This window comes from Lagopus leucura, unplaced genomic scaffold (assembly GCF_019238085.1).
Source record: "Lagopus leucura isolate 7727_CA_CO unplaced genomic scaffold, USGS_WTPT01 Super-Scaffold_760, whole genome shotgun sequence".
NCBI lineage: Eukaryota > Metazoa > Chordata > Aves > Galliformes > Phasianidae > Lagopus > Lagopus leucura.
Window position 1 is genome coordinate 4783857 of NW_024962257.1, and position 19444 is coordinate 4803300.

The window sequence follows — 19444 nt, forward strand, 5'->3', positions numbered from 1 at the left end:
GGGAGGCCGAGGGAATTCAGCTCCCCGTGTCACCCCCAGCTCTTCTCTGAGGGCAGATTGTCCGGAGGGAGGGAGGGAGGGGAAAGCAGCAATATCTCAGTGCTCGGATTGCTGGCGTGCACCCCCTGCAATCACAGCCAATAATGACAAAAAGACGGGGCTGCTGCCAGAGATAGAGAGCTGAGCTCCAAGCGTTACAGCAATGTCACAGCCTTGGGACTGCTGCTGGCTGCTACTGGAAAGAAATTTCCTCACAACAGGCAGAGTTATAGGAAGGAGACATTGATTGCATTAAAAAAAAAAACACCCTCCCCACTTTTTTTTTTTTTAATAATTTATTTTGGCATGGTTTTTCAAGGTTTTTTTTTTTTTTTTCCCCCCCTTTCCCCCCCCCCCCCCTCCCTCTCTCTCCATTCGCCATTGAAGTTGCGTTCAATAAAACCCATCGCCCGAGAGCATCTGTTCGCGTGTTCTCAGCAGCACAATGGGCAGAAGGCTGCAGTGTGCAGAGCTCAGCAGCCTCGTGCAGACAATGAGGGGCTGGGAGCGGGCGGTGGGGGCTTTGCCTTATGTTTTTTTTCCCACCTGCCGGCCCCCACTACTAATTGTAATCACAAAAGGCAAATGGGAAGGCACCAGAGGAGCAGGGCTGTGGTTCACCGGGGTCATGGTCTCCATCAGTCATTCTCGCAGCCTGTTGCTGGGTAAAAGCCTGGCTCCTTGGTTTGTCAAACGCGTGGTGAAAGCCTCTTCACCTCAAAAAAAAAAAGAGGAAAAAAAAAAAGAGGAAAAAAAAAAAAAGAGATGGAAAAAGCATGAACATCCCACTGCAGTCCATGGGAGACTCTCCATTGAATCATCTCCGTAGATGGGAAAATAGAGCGTTGATGATTCAGACACAAACCTGGGATCTCATCCTCTCTCTGACACCGTTTGGCAAATTGCTGAGGTCCCAATCCGGCCCGGATTGAGCTGCCATCCCCATTCAGTAGGGCACGAGGGGCTGAACCGGCGCCCTTGTTCCCCTCCGCAGCTCTAACCCGACGTTGCATGGTGGTGGAGGAGCTAATGACTATTAATGCCGGCGAGATGCTTTCAGATCTCTAGATAAAAGGTGCTCAAGGAGGGAAAATTATTATCAACATGGGCCAAATGGCTACAGGGGATTGGAAATCTGTTTGTATTTGTAGGATGTAACCACTAAGGAGGGAGAGACTGGGACAATGGAGCATGCACAGCACTAATGGAACGAGCGTAGGAAAGAGGGTATCTCTGGAGACCCTTAGAAACCATTTCCCAGTGGTGAGATCTGCTGGGGTTGTTTGTTCTGCTTCCCAGATGAGAGCTGCGGTCGTGGACGCTTTTATCTCTTGCAAACTGGACTGGGCAGAGGGACAGAGCGTGCTGCGGGGATGTGCCCCAGGGCTCTCTGCTGGGTGGGCTCATGCATGTAACCATCCTCAGCTTCCATTTCTGTCATTGTGCTTTAGAGCAGAGGAATCCGGACAGGAAATTTTCACTCGGATTTTCCAGGCAGGGATGATTCAGGTCTGGCTTCTGGCAAGGATGCCAGAGCGTGACTTTGGCATCTTGAGCCCATAGTGGCAACAGAAAGCTTTCTCAGAGTTTGCACGTCACCGTACCATCCCGGAATGGAGTGAGGGGACACGGTGCAGCTTGAGGTGTGGATTTAGGTTCCTTGAAGCCTGGAAGATGCACTGTTCCAGCCCATTCATTGCGTTTCCCAGTACAAACCCCTTTCTCCGCGTGGTGACGGCGCATACCGACGCACAGTGGTCCAGGTTAGCTCTGAGCCCGGTGGTGCCAGGTGCTGTGCAAACACAGGTTGTTCCCTGGAGATTACAACCAAGTTAGACAAGCTGTTCCTTATCTGAGGGCTGATAATGCTGAGAGCCCCTGCGTGGTGCTGTGCAAAGCATGCAGGAAAAGCAGCCTGGCTCCGGGGAGCTCGCATCCCTCATACCCACAGTTCCTGGCTGTTGGGCCGTGCACCGTGCCGACATGGTGCTGTCGGCTTTGCTCCGTGCCGTGCCCGTGGGCTGAGCCCCATTTTGTGCCCTGGGGAGCTGCGGCCTTTCCCACTGAAGACCTGCAGCTCACCACGCTCTTTTTTTCCCTCCTGGACACTTTCCTTAGGTTCTTTCTTCCCTCTCATTTTCTCTACCATCAAATGAAAGACATTCAGACCAGAACGGTTCAGTCTGCTCTTTGTGTCTGGAAAACAGAACACCAAAGACAGCTGGACCTACCCGCGATGGCCACGGCCGTGGCAACAGTGGCTCTTTGTTAGCGTTGTTGTCTCTGCCCCTATCTGCAGCGTCTGGGGCCCTGCCTCTTTAAAGCCTCAGCGCGCCGTGTCAGAGCCAGCAGAGTTCAGCTTATTAATGGATTCGCTAGGTTAATATCCCAACAGTTTTGCGTTGTGTTGGTTTTGTTTTGGTTTTTTTCTTTTTTTCTTTCCCCCCACCAGCGTAGTTCAGAAGAAGGGGGGAGGGGGCAGAAGGGGGATCCAGTCCCGTTGGTGGGGAGGAGGGCACGGGGCGGCTCAGGGCTTTGGGGAGCGGAGCTGGAAGGGTTGGTGGGGCCACGAGGAGGTGGTGGCCCAGCCCTTCCCTTCCTGTCTGCGTGTACATCTCTCTCTATCTCCTTCTCCTGCGGGGTTCCCTGCATCAAAGCTTCTTCCAGTTCTTATGCTAATGAGGTGCATTAATGCTTAATGACTGTGAACAGGCTTGTTTAATTGCACCTATCTGAGCAGGAGGCACGTTGCTGTATAAGAGGGAACGACCATGTAAGCAGCTGCATGCCCTCCTGGACAGTCTTAATTACATGTAAAACTGATGTGATCTAAACCACCAGGCTGGTGATTAGTTTAGTGAGGCAGGTGGTACTTTGCAATTCAGTGCCTCGGAAACTCTAGAGCAAGTGAGATCAGATTCTTTCGTAGGCTATGGAGGATAAGGCAAGCCCTGATCATCCTTGAATTTGATGTTGGGTGGGGACAAGCACGGCATAGTAGATTAATTTAATTAATTTATTGCAGTTAGTTTGCGAAGACATTATCCGCCGGCGTCTGTGCAGAATACTGAGCAGTCCCATTAATGCAATGCTATTTTGCCCGCAAATCCTCTCTCCCCACCCCTTACAGGAGGAATGAGCTGCGATGGTCTCAGCTTTCCGCAGCGTTATCTCGCGCTGTTTGAATGCGACCGATTGTCTGAACTACAAAGGGGCCCGGCGCTAATGCAAAGCCATCCCTATTGGCACCAGACCTAGATTAATGACTCTGCATGCATTGCCTTGGCTCGGAACTGGATTTCCCTCCAGCAGCTCCTGGCGCTGCTGTCTGTGCTCCCATATCCGTGCAATTGTTTGCCCGGCGCGGGCAGCGGGTGCAGGAGCACCTCCAGGAGTGAAGGCTGTGAGGTCGGGGTGTGCAGGTATGGAGATAGCTGTCGTCGCAGCCATCTGCTGCCGATCGCCTGTCCTCGCTTCTAGTGGTTATTTGTTTTGCTGTACTGCACCAGAGGGGGATTTCAAAACAAGGATTAAATAATTCTTAAAAAAAAACCTCCACCTTTCTTTTAGAAATCAGTTTGGGCAGAGGAATCATAGGATCGTGAAAGTTGGGAAAGGCCACGAAGTTCATCAGGTCCAACTGTTAACCCATCCCCACCATGCCCACTAACCACATCTCGGTGATGTGGCAGCACTTCGGGGTGCTGCTGCTCTCCGTGGCCCCAGGGAACATCCCCGTCCCCATCCTCATCCCCCTGCAGACCCTTTCTCTCAGCCTCTCCTGCCTCACTGCTCCTCCGTTCCTGTCCCCATCCCTTGCACTCTCTGATCTCTCCCTGCCTGCCGGGGCCCCTCAGGAGGCTCTTCCTGACGTTACTCCCACAACAACCACTTCCTTCCCCTACTGGCAGCCCCCGGCTCCGCAACTGTCCCTGGCTCGCCCCGTCCCTCGCTATCTCCCCCAGACCCCTCTTTTGCTTCTCCCCTTCCAACGGACTGTTTATTTTGTGACAGCGCTTATCTTGCATTCAAAGGCTCTTTCTGTATGCAGAGAACCCACAGCTGCAGGGCCACCGGGTGAGAGGTGAATCCATGTCCTCCATTTCCCCTCTCCTGCTTCCAAAGCCCCAGTGTCCCCAGCACCTACAGGGTTTTACAACCAGAGAACCAAAAGCAGCCATGCTGGGTGGCTCTCAGCCCGTAATGAAGCCTCTCTCCAGCCCATCTCTTCCAACCGCGTTGCTTTCTTCACAAAATGAATCCCCACTGCAGTTCAGGGTTGCTGGTGGGAAGTGGGGACCCAACCATGGCATCCTCCTGCAGGGTTGAACCCTGCTCTGAGGGGCCATGGTGGCCTGCCTTACCACAGGGGGAGATGGAGACCTCGCCATGTGCCTCCTCCTTGTCCACCCCTCATCTCCATTCCCCGTCTTGTTCCACCAGCTCATGTTTTGTTTCTCCCTTGGCCTTGCTTTGATGGCAGACATTGGCTGGAAAACAAGACTTTTCCTCTGCACAGCCCCATTGTGAATCACTGAGGTGGTCCTGAGCCACCACGCACAAGGGCCCTGTGGTCAAGGGGCCTCGCCGCCATGTTGGAAGTAGCCACCATGTTGGATGTGACCGCCATGCTGGATATGGCTGCCATGTTGGACATGGTGGCCATATTGGATGTGACCGCCATGTTGGACATGGCTGCCATGTTGGACACGGTGGCCATGTTGGACGTGACACCCATTTCGGATGTGACCGCCATGTTGGACATGACCTCCATACTTCCATCCCCTCCCCTGGGCCCAACGAGGCACTGTGGTGTTATGCAGAGATGTCCCAGCGCCTCCACCACGGCGTTGTTTGGGGCTGGGGGGGCTCAACCCAGTGACGTCTGCTGGTACAGCAGCCTGCTGCCCAGCCACAACCCCAGCAAAGCCTTTTTTTAGCGCTCCCCTGTTTGCCAGGCGCACTTCCTTTCTTTTGATTCTTACCACCTACATACAGTCTGACTGCAATGGCAAGAAAAAGAAAAAAAAAAAGAAAAGAGAATTGCAACATTCAGGAGAAGGCTTTTCTGTCTAATGACGTTAAATTTATTAACCAAAACTCCAGCTGCACCAGGCTGGGATCTAATAATATTCAGGCTATGGAGACATCAAGTAGAAAGAAGCTTAAAGCCCTTTTTATTTCACAGTAAAACTGTCAGTAAATAACTGGATTGTCTTGAGACTGAGAAAATGGGGATTTATCTTCCTGAACATGAAAAGTGTGCTTATTTTTTTTTATCAGCTTCAAAAAGCCCCAGCAACCTTGATTTTCCTTCCACACCGTTCTCAGCAGCTCTGCCAAGCCCCAAAACCACACAAATCAAGAGACAGGCTCTAAAGATATTTTTAATTAAATTAATTCCTTTTCCTTCCTTCCCCATTTCTCCCTCGTCCCCTCCTCCATCCTCTCTTTCTCTCTCCCTGTGTCCCCAGCTAATGACTTCTAAGCACTGTGACATTTCAGCGCTGGCTGTCACTAACACCACACCTCCGTGCTGGTTATAAATTGGGCACAGAGACATCAAATTCCCCGCAGAAGGTCCCCGTTTGATGATATTCTCCGAGGTAAATCTCCAATAGCTCCCTGTTTTCTTTAATAACGCTAATAGGCATAGATTAATTAAACTGTTATATTACTTCCTCCTTTCTACCAGCACCAGTTAGAAATCTTATTACCTGCTCCTCTCCGCTTGCCTTTTCCCCAAGGTGGTTCTATTCCAACCAGTTACCAAGGTTTCTCGGAGGCTGTGGCACGAGGTGAAGCTGCGGATGGCAGATCCTGCCTCCAGCCCCCCAAACCCCACCGACCCCATTGCGGCAGGGTCGGGATCGAGCCAGCTCCGTCTGAGGCGGTTCTGTCTTGAAAGCAACAGCAGGGCTATTGTTGAGTCTGGATGCCCCCTCTAAAAGGGACCACAGCTGTAGGAAAAGGAATTGTATACATCCATCAACTCCTCCAGGGCCCCAGGATGTATTAGTTAAGATTGCGGGATAGCATGTCTCGGCGCTGCTGAAGGGCTCCTTTGAATGACACGTTGGATATACTGTTGCACATCTGGCTGCTGTATTATTGCATTGCTCTACGGTTGCGTTTTCCAGACCGCGGGAATGCGTTGGTCCTTGGGGGGAGCGTGTGGGGAGATGAGGGGGATGCATCCCGAGGGTGGGGGCGGGGGGAGCGATGCTTTCACACAAAATGCCGTGTTGCCATTTGAAATCCGCTCCAGAGCTTCCTGCTCTAATTAAATTTGTCACCATCGTTACTATAATGCCTGCCATTCCTCCGGTGCTTTTTTTGTTCCCAGGGATCCCAAAACATCACAGAGGCAAGGGCAGAAGCTCCGTGTCTTCTGCAGGCACTTTATTTCGGAGCAAACCCAGGAAAATGTTGGTTGTAGGAGCTGCGAAGCACGGCGGCTGTGGTTTGGGGCACTGATTCCTGAGCGGGGGACATGTGGGGGTTTGAGCATCTCTTACCCTTACGCATAAGGCATCTCCTGGGACCGCTGATTTGCAGCAGTGCCTTGTTATCACTTGGCTCATCCCACCACCAGCCCCCCCTGCACCGCACACACGGAGCCCCTCTGCATTGCCCCGGTGCGGCCGGCGGCTGCTCTGCGCCGGGAGGATTCGCTAATTACTGTCGGCTCTTAATATGGCCCCTGATGCTGCCAGAGCGGCGTGAAGGGCTCGGAGCAGGAGGCACAACCTGCTCCATCGTGTCTTCTGTGTCAGCCTGCGATGAACTGAATGCAAAAAGGCTGTCTGAGCTGCAAACAGCGGAGCCTTTGGAAATTTAAAGGTGCAGAGCGTGGAAAACAAAGGCGCAGCAGCGAGTGAACTGCTGAATATTCATCCCTGATCCCGCGAGGAGCAGAGCCCACGGAAACGTATGGGAGGGACCTTGGGCTGAACCCCATCTTGGGCTCCAGTCCAGATTGGAGCGGGGAGGGCAAATTAGTCCTTAATGCACATATATCTTAGACTGAAACCCGATAAGGGAACTCTCCTATGTTAATTTACCTGAGTTATTTACTATACTGATTGCTGAAGGTACTCTGATTAGCGCATGAAATATTTCTATACCTTCGGTCTGATTAACCCATATCTGCAAAATAAATATTTGTCTCATTATAGTTATGCGATCGTGCAATCAAAAAACCCTGTCGTAACGGAAAAGGGAGCAAGTATCCGTGTGGGAAAGGCAGGGAACAGTGGCACGGGGAGGCTGGGGAGCGGTGCAAAGCTGGGGTGTACCCCTTCGTGGTCAGAGGAGGATCAGCCCTTGGGAATCACAGGGGTGAGTCCCGACAGGATCCCAGCCTCCAGCTTTCAGAAGCAGAAGCAGGGAGTTCCCGGCAGCGCGCTGCGTGTGCCAGGCTCCCAGACGATCTCCTAAAATAGCCCAGCGCACCAGGCGGTGGCACCGGGGGAGCACGCGGAGGATGGAGTGTTCAGTCTTGCTGGCCCAGATCCGGGGAGAGGGGAGGGGAGGGAGGGGGGGTGCTGGCAGCTCCCTGCCCAGGGCAGAGATGGATGGAAGCATGATCTGTGCACCGGGTGGCAGGGAGCAGATTTGGGGCAGCCGCCGGTGCCGGCACCGCCGCGCATGCAGAGCCGTAAGTCATCCAGAGGATGCTCTTTTGCATATGCTCGGATAGGGAAGGAGTTTTATGGAGGCTGTGCAGAAGAGCTAAGTCAAGAGGTTGCTTTATGGCTCGCGGGTCCCAGCGTAGAGAGTGGAGCATCCCAGATGCAGCATATAGCAAAGCCTGGCGGCGCCGCGGAGCGCTGCTGCAGCGCAGAGTGGCTGTGAGCACCGCTCTGCAAAAGAGCTGAAGTCATTTTTCTTCTAAGGGCAGGGGGTAGCGGGGAGAAAATATGAAGGCAGCCCTGTTGCTAAGGAAATCTGCTCTTTGTATGGTCGTACATTTAGGTAATGCTAATGAAAGGCCATATAGTAGCGAGGTGCAGATGTCAGCACTGTGCACTCCTGGATATTTGATTAGCATTTCTTTGACTTTGCCTCCTCTAACGGAAATACCCGAGTATTGGATATTAGGAAAATAAAATCCCCCTTTTCCTCTGCCAACCCCACAATACACGTACGGAGAGAAAGGAAAAACCTCACCAAAAATAAGATGCTCCATAACGAATGCGTGTTTCCCCCCTCCCTCGCAAACCCTGGAGAGGATGAGAGCAAACATGTGATGAGAACAGAAATAGTCACATCACTTAATGCATTGCTGGACGGGACCCAGCCGGCACAGCGATGAACCTGGCAGGAGACCCGATAGCAGCAAATCAGCATAGCATCCTATTGAATGGCTGGTGGCCCACGCTTGTGTTAAACCTTGGGACTGCATCTCGTTGAGGTTTCCCTCCCGACTCTGGCTGCTTCTGGGAGCAGAAGCTGTGCATGCTCTATCCAAGCACCCAGCGTGCTGCAGCTCTGCTGTTGTTTGCATGATTATGTGCACGGTGTCCTCGCCTGGGTCTGCTGTTCTGCTCCTCTGCTGCTCTCTGGAGCACCGTGCCCTGCTCAGGAACGTGGCTGGCAGCATGAGTCAGCCCTTCTCCTGCTCGCAGGGGTCGAGTGGCTGTCCCTGTCTGTGCGTCACTGAGAAAAGCACCCAGAAATGTAAGCGCTTGGTGCTTGCATGTCATGTCTTAAAGACCAGCTGCTCTGCGTGAGACTTCCTGAGAGCGAGAGCGCTTGAATGGAGCCCTTATATCTCTCTCTCGCTTTTTTCCTCTTTGCACCGTGGGCTCCTTTCCTTGCTTTTTGCTTTTGCTCCCTGGAGGGAGTCCCTGGGAAGTGCTCCGGCTCCCGCGAGCAGCGTTGCCTTCGGGGCTACCTCTAGCAGTGGAGCTGGAGGTGCTGCTTATGCCCCCATGCCATCTCTGTGCCATGCTGGGCTGCCCCCCGGGGTGGCAGCAAGGAGGCTTTCTGGGTGCTGCCCCTCCCTCTCGCCGTTGTGCAACGTCCCAAGGGCAATGACAACAGTGCTTACGTGGAGCGGTGATATTGGGAAAGTATGCAGTCATTTTGAACTGTTCTCCTTGTGGCTCCCTTCCCTTAAGGTGGTTCCTGTTTCTTCTTCTCCCTCTCCCAGCACGTTCAGGGAGTGCCTTGTGACAGCCCCCGGCCCAGCATCCGTGAGTGCTGCGGGCACGTGGGAGTCTGTGCTCCTGCAGAGGAGCCACATTCCCATCAGATGACTCTCCTTTCCCCATCCCTCCCTTCTTGCTGTGGTGATTTTATGGCTTCCTTGCCTTTACTCTTGGTGGCAGCAGTGTTAGCAGTGGGTGGCTTGTGCAAAAGCACAAGGAGGGTGCGGAACCTCACCTGCTCGTGGGTGCTCTCCATCTCTGTCCCCAGTGTGACTGTCCCTGGATGCAGTGTGAGCAGGGGTACCTGCTGTGCCTGGGGACAGGGGCACCCGGGGGAGGGATGCCAAGGCACCCAGGTGTTGTTTACTCGAGAAGGATGGTGAAAGGATGAGGCTGCAGTGGAAGGAGATCTGCTCACACGTGCACGAGAACAACACTAAAAAATACGTGGTGAAGGTCACAGAGTCAGGCACCGAGCTCATAACAAATCCTGGTGTTAAGACACCTGAGCGGCTTACAGCCAACAGAGCCGTGACTTCCTTAGGGCACTGCCTGCATTCTGCAGCCGTGAGCTGCTCTGCAGCTGTGCCCCACTACCTGGTGCCTAACCGCAGCGCTGTGCTCGCTGTGCGCTCGGCATGGCCCACGTGTGGGATGGCACTGCACCTCCTGGTCCTCGGGTGGGAAGCGCTGAGTCTGCCCTCACCTCCTGCTTTCCCTTCTCTCTCTGTGTCCCTTCCACCTCCAGGCTGGAGGACGCGGAGGGCGAGCAGGATGCTACCAGCAGGTTGTTCTCCATCTGTTCTTTCGTTTGACTCAGCTGAAGGCAGAGGTGGAAGAGTTCAGGACATCTCATCTGGACTGAGGGATGCTGCTTCCCGTACCTGATCTTAGCGATGGGGTTGGGAGTTATCACGGCTTTTCTTTGCAAGAGAGCCCTCCACCGGGGCGGTGTGTTGTGGACATAAAAGGAGATCTGCACAGGGAATATTTTCACCCTGAATGCTGCTGAGGAATGTGTGTTTTGCTGATAGCAATGGCTCAAAGCTGATTTTCTGTCCCAGGAAAGAGAAAGCAGAGTGATCTGGCTGTAAATTCTTCCCTGGCTTTGCTGGGGAGAAAACAATGCGTTCTCAATGAAAAACCTCCCAGAAATGCTGGGCATGGGCATGGTGTGTATCTGCTTCAGTGCTTCACCCACGGGTACAGCCCTGCATTGGTTTGGCAGGAAATTGGTGGAGTGTCCAGGGAAGGATGGAGGCCTCCTGGGTACGCTGTGGTGACACATGTATGGAGAGGGGCTGAGAGAAGGGACAGAACCACCATAAAAGCCATGCAGCAACTTTGCAGCAGCTGAGCGAGACCTTCCCAGCAGGACCCATAGATTTCCTCCCTCCCAGCATGTGCTGAAAAAGTATTCATAAATATCCCAGCCGCTGCTAACTGTCCTTTTCTGCTGGGAATTGCCATTAGCTGCTAAATTCAGTGTTTTACATATAAAAAGCACTGAGACTTAATTCCGCACCACGCTTCCTTCAAAGTCCTTGAGAAGGGACAGCTCTGGGCTGGATCGCAGCTGGAGGTGCTGGGAGGGGAAGGCTGTGGTGCTGCCCAGCACTCAGAAGTTCCCAGTGGCAGCAGCGTGCTCCCTGAAGATGGACTGAATTGTGGTCATCCCCATTGAGCACACACACACACACACACACACACACGACGCTCCATCCGAGTCCTGGAATGGATGGCATTTTGCATCCCTGATGGTGATTGCCCCCATCGTGTTTCATCCCCCTGCTGCAGCCTGGGCATGAGAGATGGGGATGGCCACAACCAGAGCGGAGAAGTGCTGGGAGGAAGGGCCATGGCACGGCTTGTACTTGTGGCTCTGCTCCCAAACACTGCAGGGTGCCGGCCACAGGCAGCGGGGTGACGCAGAGCGGTGTTGGTGTTTCCATGAGGATGCAGTTACCTGAGGACAGGAAGGAGGAGGGGTTGGAGCTGGAAGAAAGGGCCCCTCTTGTGTTACACATCGCTGGGCTGCGAGGAGCGCGGGGCTGTTTGCTTTGGAGCCGTGGGTTGGTTGGTTGGTTGGTTGCTGTGTGTGGAGTGGTTTGTGTGCATGTTGCTTAGGGGGAAAAAAAAAGAAAAAAAAAGAAATTAAGAAAAGGGAAAAAGAAAGGAAAGAAAAGCTGGTTTTCCTGGAGACCTGTGCAGTGCAGATGTATTGAGAATAGGGTCATTGTCGCTGCACTGGGCGCAGGGGTGAATCCCAACCCAAGAACTCAGCGCAGCTCAGCGCCTTCCGTTGCCATCAGGTCCCAATGCCATCAGGTTTGTGCTGCGCAAACAGAAATGGGGCTGAGCCCACAGGTCCAGGCAGGGCTGCATGTGGCTCACACTGCGTTGCGTCCCCCCTCCGCCAGCCCCAGGGTGATTCCCGCTCGCTGATAGGAGCAGCTCTCATTTTTATCCCGGAGGCAAAAATCACTGGAAATAATGCTTCATCACTCTGAAGGTCCTGACACCACCCTCAGCCGCCGCATCACAACCTCCTGTCGCAACGGTGATCCGCGTCTGTGTCACATCTCGCCTCGCAGATAAAAGCTGCTCCGCGGGCACCTTTTGTACTGAAATACGGAGCCTTTAAAATGGGAAAGAAACAACAAAATGTAGGACGCCACACAAAGCTGACCCACTGGGGACTGGGGGGTTGGAGGGGGGGGGGGGGAAACCGCAAAGAGGAGGGCTTGACACACAAAAATTGTTTTGTTAACAAAGCATCATTGTTCCGCTCTGAATCGGTTTGACTGGAGTGGGAGAAACACCCCATCTGGAGACAGATGGAGGGCTCTGTGGATAAAGGGGCGGCGGGAGGGAGGGCTGGCAGAGGGCATTGTCTGCAGCACCTTGGTGAGGGGAGCAATGGGCTGTGCCCCCCACCCACCGCCCCTGCCCTCCCCGTGTCGCACTGGGTGCTGGTGGTGCTGCAGGAGGTGCACGTCCCCACTGCAAAGGGTTTGCTTTGCTTCTTGTTGCTGCAGTGCCGGCTCCGGGTATGGGAGGATGCTGCAGGGAGATGGGAACAGCAGGAATGCAACCTGGAAATGCATTGGAAAGGGCTGTGCTGGGGTCCTTGGTGGCTGCATCAGGACGCTCCCCAGCAGCTTCTGCTCCCTCTGCTGCCTTCCGCACCCGCTGGGAACTCCAGGCTGAGTTCTGCTCCTGCCAGCGCTTGGAGGGATCGCATCCTGCCCGCCGCATCTGAATTCCTGATTACTTGCTAATTGCTTGACACACTCTACTTGCAATGCAAGAGACAGGCTCACGTCATCCTCTGTGGTTTGCCAGGGGAGAGTGTGAACCTCTTTTTGACTTGCCTTGAAATAGATGAAAAAGAATAGAGCTTGATATGATTAATGTGAAAACTTCAGCTCGGTTTCCTGCCTGGGCATCTCGATGTTTCCCATGCCATGTTTTTGGAGGGCTGGGGGCACTATCTGCCCATAGTCCCCAGCCGCCGGGGACGTTTGGAGCTCCTGCAGCAGGCCATCAGGGAAGGATTCAGGTGGTTGCCTCGAGGCACTGCTGAGGTAATACCTCAAGGGCTCCTATTCAGACCTGCTGGGACCTTTCCATTTGCATGGTGGAAATCTGTTCAGATGCACTGGGAGCAGGCGGTCACCCGTGCTGGAGGAGCAGGGCGAGTGCATGGCTTACACACAGCCGTGCAAAAGGAAAAGGTGGTTCTGGTTCTGGGCTCAGGACTGCTCCTGCCAATGCCCATTGTTTTCTGGCCCATGTCTATCAGGCACAGGGAGTGTGAGGGTGATGGAAGATGTGTGGCACTTCACACCGTGCAACCCACGATGTCCCAGCATCACTGGGATCCATCTCAGAGGTGGAGGTGGCTTTGGGGTGAATTGTGGCCCCAGGGAGGAACAGGGAGGATGCTGGGCTTGGTTAGCTTGGAGAAGAGAAGGCTCTGGGGAGACCTCATTGCAGTCTTCTAGCAGTTGAAGGGAGCTTACAAGCAGGAGGGAAAGCAACTTACACGGTCTGATAGTGATAGGACAGAGGGGAATGGCTTTAAACTAAAAGAGGGAAGATTTAGGTTAGATATTAGGAAGAAATTTTTAACTCAGAGGGGAGTGAGATGCTGGAACAGATTGCCCAGAGAGGCTGTGGATGCCCCATCTCTGGAAGTACTCAAAGCCAGATTGAATGGGATCCTGGGCAGCCTGATCCGATGGGGGCCAACCAGCCCATGGCAGGGGGTTGGAAATAGATGATCTTGAAGGTTTCTTCCAACCTAAGCCATTCTGATTTGCAGAACCTCCAGCCTTCTTTTCTCCTTGTACAGGGTGGGAATAAAAGCACTGAGCTCCTCTCTCGGGGCATGAATTAATGCTTCTGAGAGCTGCTGGGGAAGAGGTGCTAGGATAAGCACAGAACAGATTAATCTGCAGCGACTTGGCATCTCTGCACTGATGCTGATCAGTGGTGTGAAGGCACTTGCGGAGGTCGGGAGCACGCAGGCAGTGTGGAGCAGAGGCAGAATCCTTGAGATTGCTAAAGACCATTTCGATCAAGTCCAACCATTGGCCTGTCCCCACCATACCCTCCAAACCACGTTCCCAATGCCTCATCCTACCCAAGTCGAGGAGAGGGAGCTCATTAAAAAGGGGCAGACAGCAAGCTGGTCTGATGCTGCGAGTTTGCAGCCTGCTCCTCCTGGTTTTGTGAGGAAAACACTGCGGTGAGCAGCGTCAGCCCTCCCTGCTGCCAGCAGGGGAATGTGACAAGCTGGCACCTGGAGAGGGCATGGAAAGCACCGAGACCTGCAGGTATCCAGTTACAGAGATGGGGCTGGAACAAAAGAGATTTCACCTCCAGGATCATTTCCTCTCCATTTCCTGGGCTGTGTGTGTGTGAGTGTGTGCGGGTGAGCGCTGCTGAGCTCCAGCCGGGCTCTCCTCAGGAACGCTGGTTTTTCCCAAAACGGAGAGAGCACTGTGAGATCCCCAGGGACACGTCTAGAAATAGCAAGGCCAGGCTGGGTTTGCAATGCCTGAAAGCCATCAGCAAAGCTGGGCGCGTGCCGCTCGCAGCCTTTCCCTGCTCCAAGTGCTGGTGCACACGGTTCCACATGGGTGCCAGCACCTTTGCTCTCCATCGCACAGCTGCCCAGCCAGAAAAACCCAACCCATTTTCATTGACATTCCAGCTGTGCCAGGCACCAGGACGCATTAAGCCACAGCTCTGGGCAGGATTTGGCAGGGTCCCATGGCCCAGTTTGCACGTTGCTCCGTCAGGGGCAAATTGGGCTCATTTATGGGGTGTTTTTTGACATTGAGCCTTCTCCTGAGCGCCGCCGGGGAGGAGCCATGGAGAGCACAGATGTGCATCCCAAGCATAACGCAACAAGGTTCCTGATTTAAGGGCTGTGATTAACCTCTTTCCGACGGTTGCTAACCAGGTGCAGGATCGTAACGGGGAGAGGAGGAAGCTCAGTGAATGCGGCCAGCTTTCCTCTGTCACCTGGAGTCCATACTGGTGCCATTTTCTGCCTGGGAATTGGAATTTAGGGTTTGTGAAGGGCTCAGGGACGCTGCTCTCCAGGTCCCATCTCCTCCTTCCCTGCTCAGAATCCTACGAACAAGGCATCAACGCAGCTCAGTATGTAAGGCTTGGGATGTGTGTGCATGGGGGTAAGGCAGAAAATCACCTTGGATCCCACCTTGCTTGGGGGATGTTCACCAGACAGACTCTGTGCCCGGGTGCCCCTGACAGCAGCAGGACGGGGATCTTTGGAGAACTGGGTGCAGGGAGGAGAGCATAGGAGCGTTTTTCTGTGGTTAGGCATTAAAATGAGCACGGTGCAGCCTGTGTTTTGTCATCAAAGGTTAAATTGTGCTTTGTTGTCAAAGGTTAAACCCAGAGCTGGCAAACTGGCTGATTCGTAGGAGATTTGGCATCGTGAGATCTGAGGCACATATTCGAGACATGGCGTTGCTTGCTGCGCCTCCAGCTCCTCTGCCCACAGCTGGTGCCAAATCGAGCTGCAGATGTCCCTGTTCATTGCAGGGGAGTTGGACTGGATGACCTTTAAAGCTCCCTTCCAACTCAAACAATTCCGTCATTCTATGATGCCAGCTCCCACCTCTGTTCTCTATAGGCAATGCCATATTCACCCATTTCCCCCACCACTGCCCTGGTGTCACGTTTGGGTTGAGATCAGCTTCAAAGTTGGCTGCAGGTTGGCCAAATCCTGCAGTGTTTCTCCATGGGAATCTGAATATATGGGCGCACGCGTGGCACACACACAGAGCCCTTCCCAGCCCCTCTCTGCAACCAAAACCTGGGTTTTTCCACTGAAGAAGACTTCACTGCGGATTTCCCCAGACAGAGAGTGGCCAGAGCGGTGCTCTGACCAGTTTACAGAGTCAAGAGCTGTCAATCCCTCGGAGCAGGGGAACGGTGAGGAGAAAATGGGCCTGGGGGAAGGCAAAGAGGTGATGGGCTTGGGAAGTGGGAGGAGACAGAACAATTTGTTAAAAACAATTAATAGTTGCTACAGCCGAGGGTTTAAACCGAAACCAAAGCCTTAGGGAGAGTGGAAATGAAGTGGCTTCAGATTGTTATTTCGTTGCTTAATTATTTTTCTTTAAATATAATACGCTAAATGGAAATAGGCGTTCTTCTCAAGCAGGAGAGGAAGGGAATGGAAGACATGCTGGGGAAAAGCGAGTGGGATCTCGGATCGGCATCGCTCACCGAATTACTGGCAGGTCTTTTGTAACATCTGTTAAAAATAAAACAAACATTCATTTCCATTTCTTGCTGCCTGAGATGGCTTCTGCAAAAAATTTCAACCTGTCCAGGAATTTGTCTTGAAAGTTGCCCTCCCTCTCCTCACGCCTCCTCTTCTCCAGGGGAGATTTCCTTCCTGCACTTCCCAGGGGCTCCATTAGCCCCACATTAAAGCCTTTTTACTTTCCTCTAAAACTCTCCATCGAAGTAAAAGGAATTCTAACAAACCGCTGGGAAGAGTCGGCTATTCACTCTTTCCATGGAAACACGGCGCTGCCTCGGAGCAGAGCTCCTCTCCACGGAGCCTGGGTCACGGCGGGAGGAGACTGAGCAGGGATGGAGAGATGGTTTCCATTATAAGAGACCTTTTGAGAGAAATAATCGCTGCTCTCCCACCACGGAAAGCCTTTGAGATGAGGGGTTTCAGCACGCCAAGAGAGCGCAGCGGCGTTGGAGGGGACTCAGTGTGCAGAAACTCATTAAACAGCTGATGAGTGGGCACCGAGCTCTAAATTGCCCTCTCGATGGCAGGGACAAGCCTGCAGTGGACAGAGCTCGTGCTGGGCAGAATCATGTTATCATAGAATGGTCGGGTTGGAAGGGACCTTAATGATCATAGAACCATAAAATGGTAGAATGGGTTGGGTTGGGTTGGGTTGGGTTGGGTTGGGTTGGGTTGGATTAGGCTGGGTTGGAAGGGACCTTAATAGTCACAGAACCATAGAATGATAGAATGGTTGAGTTGGAAGGGTCCTTAATGGTTGCAAAACCACGGAATGGTTGGTTTGGAAGGGACCTCACGGCCCCCCGGCCTCAACCCTGCTGTGGGCTCATTGCTCCCCCACCTCAGGCTGCCCAGGGCCCATCTGTGGCTTCGGGCATCTCCAGGGATGCTGCACCCCCTGCTCTGGGCAGCAGTGCCAGCGCCAAACCACCTTCTGAGTGAACAATTTCCCCTTCGCATCCAACCTACATCTCCCCTCTCTTCGTTTGGAACTGCTATGGGGGAATCAGGAACGGGGATACAAGCAGCAAGGTGACTCCACACCTATGGCCAGGTTTCACAGTGGTGAATATCGTGGCAGGGCAAGCAGTAGGAAAATGTGTTTCTGAGGCTCCAGGAGCCTGACTGCAATGGAAAGGGTTGAGCTGGTGTGAGAGCACGTTGTGCTCTGCTTATGGTGACTGTGATGCAATGAAGCTGGAGCATCATCTCAGGCACAATCATCCCCAGAGCTACGAGATGAAGGGTTTCTTCAAAAAACCATCAAGCTCGTTAGAAATAGCCCGAAGGGCCAAGTGAGGAGATGGGAATCCATAGGATTCCCTTGGAGCATCTTTTTGGAGAGCACCCAGTGCAACTGGGAGGTGCAGGGCCAGCGGAGCATGGCAAAGCCATGGCTGGGGCTTGTCTCTCCCTGCAGGAGCAGCAGGAGGAAGCCTTATCTTTGTAGGTCGCGGTGGCGAGACGCTGCCAGAGCTGGAGTGCCTTTGTTTTAGCAGCTCGAGAAGTGACATTGCTGTGAGTCATTATTTTTTAGCCCCTGGTGGAGGGGGGGTTGCTTCCAGGGAAGCCTCTGACTTCTATTGGCAAGGTGAGCCCTGCCCTCTGTGCTGCTCGTGCTGGGGCTGAGATTTGCTCCTTGGAGGATGCCAGGGGCACCGGGGTGCTCATAGTGCAGGATTTGTGCTGGATTTTGCAACAAGAAACTTTCCTTTCTGCACAACCACACAGCAGCATCCTGGAGGAGCTCGGAGGATTTAACAAGAAGTATTAATTGCTCTGATAGGCAGTGGTTGGATGCGGCTCCCAGTGGTGACGGGTTTGGGCAGATGCAGTGTGTCACACCACGCCGGCACCAGCACCTCAGAAGTGCTGAGAAATCATGAAATCAGCCTTTGGGAAACTGTAAATTGCAGTCGTAGAGCTGGCAAAATCACTGTGTGGAGAGCACAAAGTGCTCAGCTGTGATTCGATTTGCATGTGGGGCTGTGTGGGGCCCTGGAGCTTCCACCTTCCATCAGGGTTTCAGAAGGGTGAAGCTGAGATTCCCCTGAAATCACAGGGTTTCAAATGCAGCCGCAGCTGGGAAATGGCTCAACTGCACCACCATGGAATTGTCATAGAATCGTGGAATGGTTGGGTTGGAAGGGACCTCAAAGATGGTCCAGGGCCATCCCGTGTCATGGGACCAGTGTGATTGTAGTGCAAACCCATAAATCCTTTCGTCTTGCCCCCATCCCAGAGGAGCAGCTGGGGTGATGTCTGTTGGGTCTGCCCCGCTTGGCTTTACTGGGCTTTACTTGGCTGGCTGCACTGGGACCCACAGTGCCCAGTGGTGGAGGTGCTTCCCTATGAAGGGTGTGGGTTCGGTGCTTTGGGAGATGAGCACTGAGCCCCCAGCTCGAGTTGCTGTTCCAAAGAGGGGCCTCGAGTCTGAGCTGGAGGGACTGAGCCCTCCATCAGGTGGGCTGGGAGCGGGGAGATGAAGCAGGCAGTGCGCTCTGTTGGGCACTGGATCCTCTTAGGAGGCTTTGGGTCTATTTCGCTGCATGATCTCTGGTATCACGAGTAATTAGCAGGGAAAAGAGAGGGCCTGGCTAGCCATCCTTCAAGAGCACAGGGTTGAACGGGGAGGCAGCACCTTGGAAACACATCAAATCGCACGCTATGAGCTTGCAAAGTGAAGGGCTGCGTGCTTCCATCGGCGCAGAGGCACCCGGAGCAGTGATGGCCCCGGGCTGCTCCCATACCCTCCTTTCCCCTACTGTTCACTGCTACGCCACGCTTCATTTTCCTCTTCTTTACAAAGCAATGCGTGGGGAGGCTTTGCTCTTTGGCACCTTCACCCTTTCCTTCTCCCTACCCTGTAAACACCCCAAAAAAGCAATCATGCCCGGAGGTGACCCCCCACCATCCCCACATCTCCGTGCACCCCCAATCGGCAGATGCGCGATGCTGGGATTTTTGCTGCCTCCCGGCTGCAGCTGGCTGCACGGCGCAGGGAGTGCAGGTGTGATTTGTTCATTTGCCTCCACCCCCCCCTTCTATGCACTGCCTCCCCCCTTCCCTCCCCTTCCCGCTGAGCCCCCGGTCGCGGTGCTGCGGGGTTGGCGGGCTTTAATGTGACGCCGTGAGGTTTGGGAGAGGGAAAAAAAAAAAAAAAAAAAAGGGGGAAAAAAAAAGAATATAAAAATAAAAATAAAAAAAAAATCGAAATGAGGAAGGAGGCGGTAACCTCCTCCTTTCTGCTCTCCCCCGCTCTGGAGGATTAAGCTTACAAAAAAAAAAAAAAGAAAAGAAAAAAAAAAATGTCTGCAGCTTTCTGTTGACCCTGCATGATGGCATTTTTGCGCTCTGTGTGCTGCTGCTGCTGATTGCTATTCCTGGCACAAACACACACACACACACACACACACACACACACACACACACACACACA

At 53.4% G+C, this 19444-nt stretch overlaps 1 protein-coding gene across 4 annotated transcripts in view; it reads left to right on the forward strand.

The window, feature by feature from the left end:
* The window catches only part of RAI1 (retinoic acid induced 1), a 58563-nt gene that overhangs the window by 8047 nt on the left and 31072 nt on the right, over window positions 1-19444 (forward strand). Inside the window, exon 1 of one of the 4 annotated variants that reach the window (XM_042864089.1) lies at window positions 4787-5645. The exons of 2 other annotated variants lie outside the window; for them this stretch is intronic. The gene's annotated coding sequence lies outside the window, so the exon portion shown is untranslated. Of the gene's footprint in view, window positions 1-4786; window positions 5646-7618; window positions 7700-19444 lie in introns of those variants that run through there. One more of the 4 variants, XM_042864088.1, reaches the window with a different exon arrangement.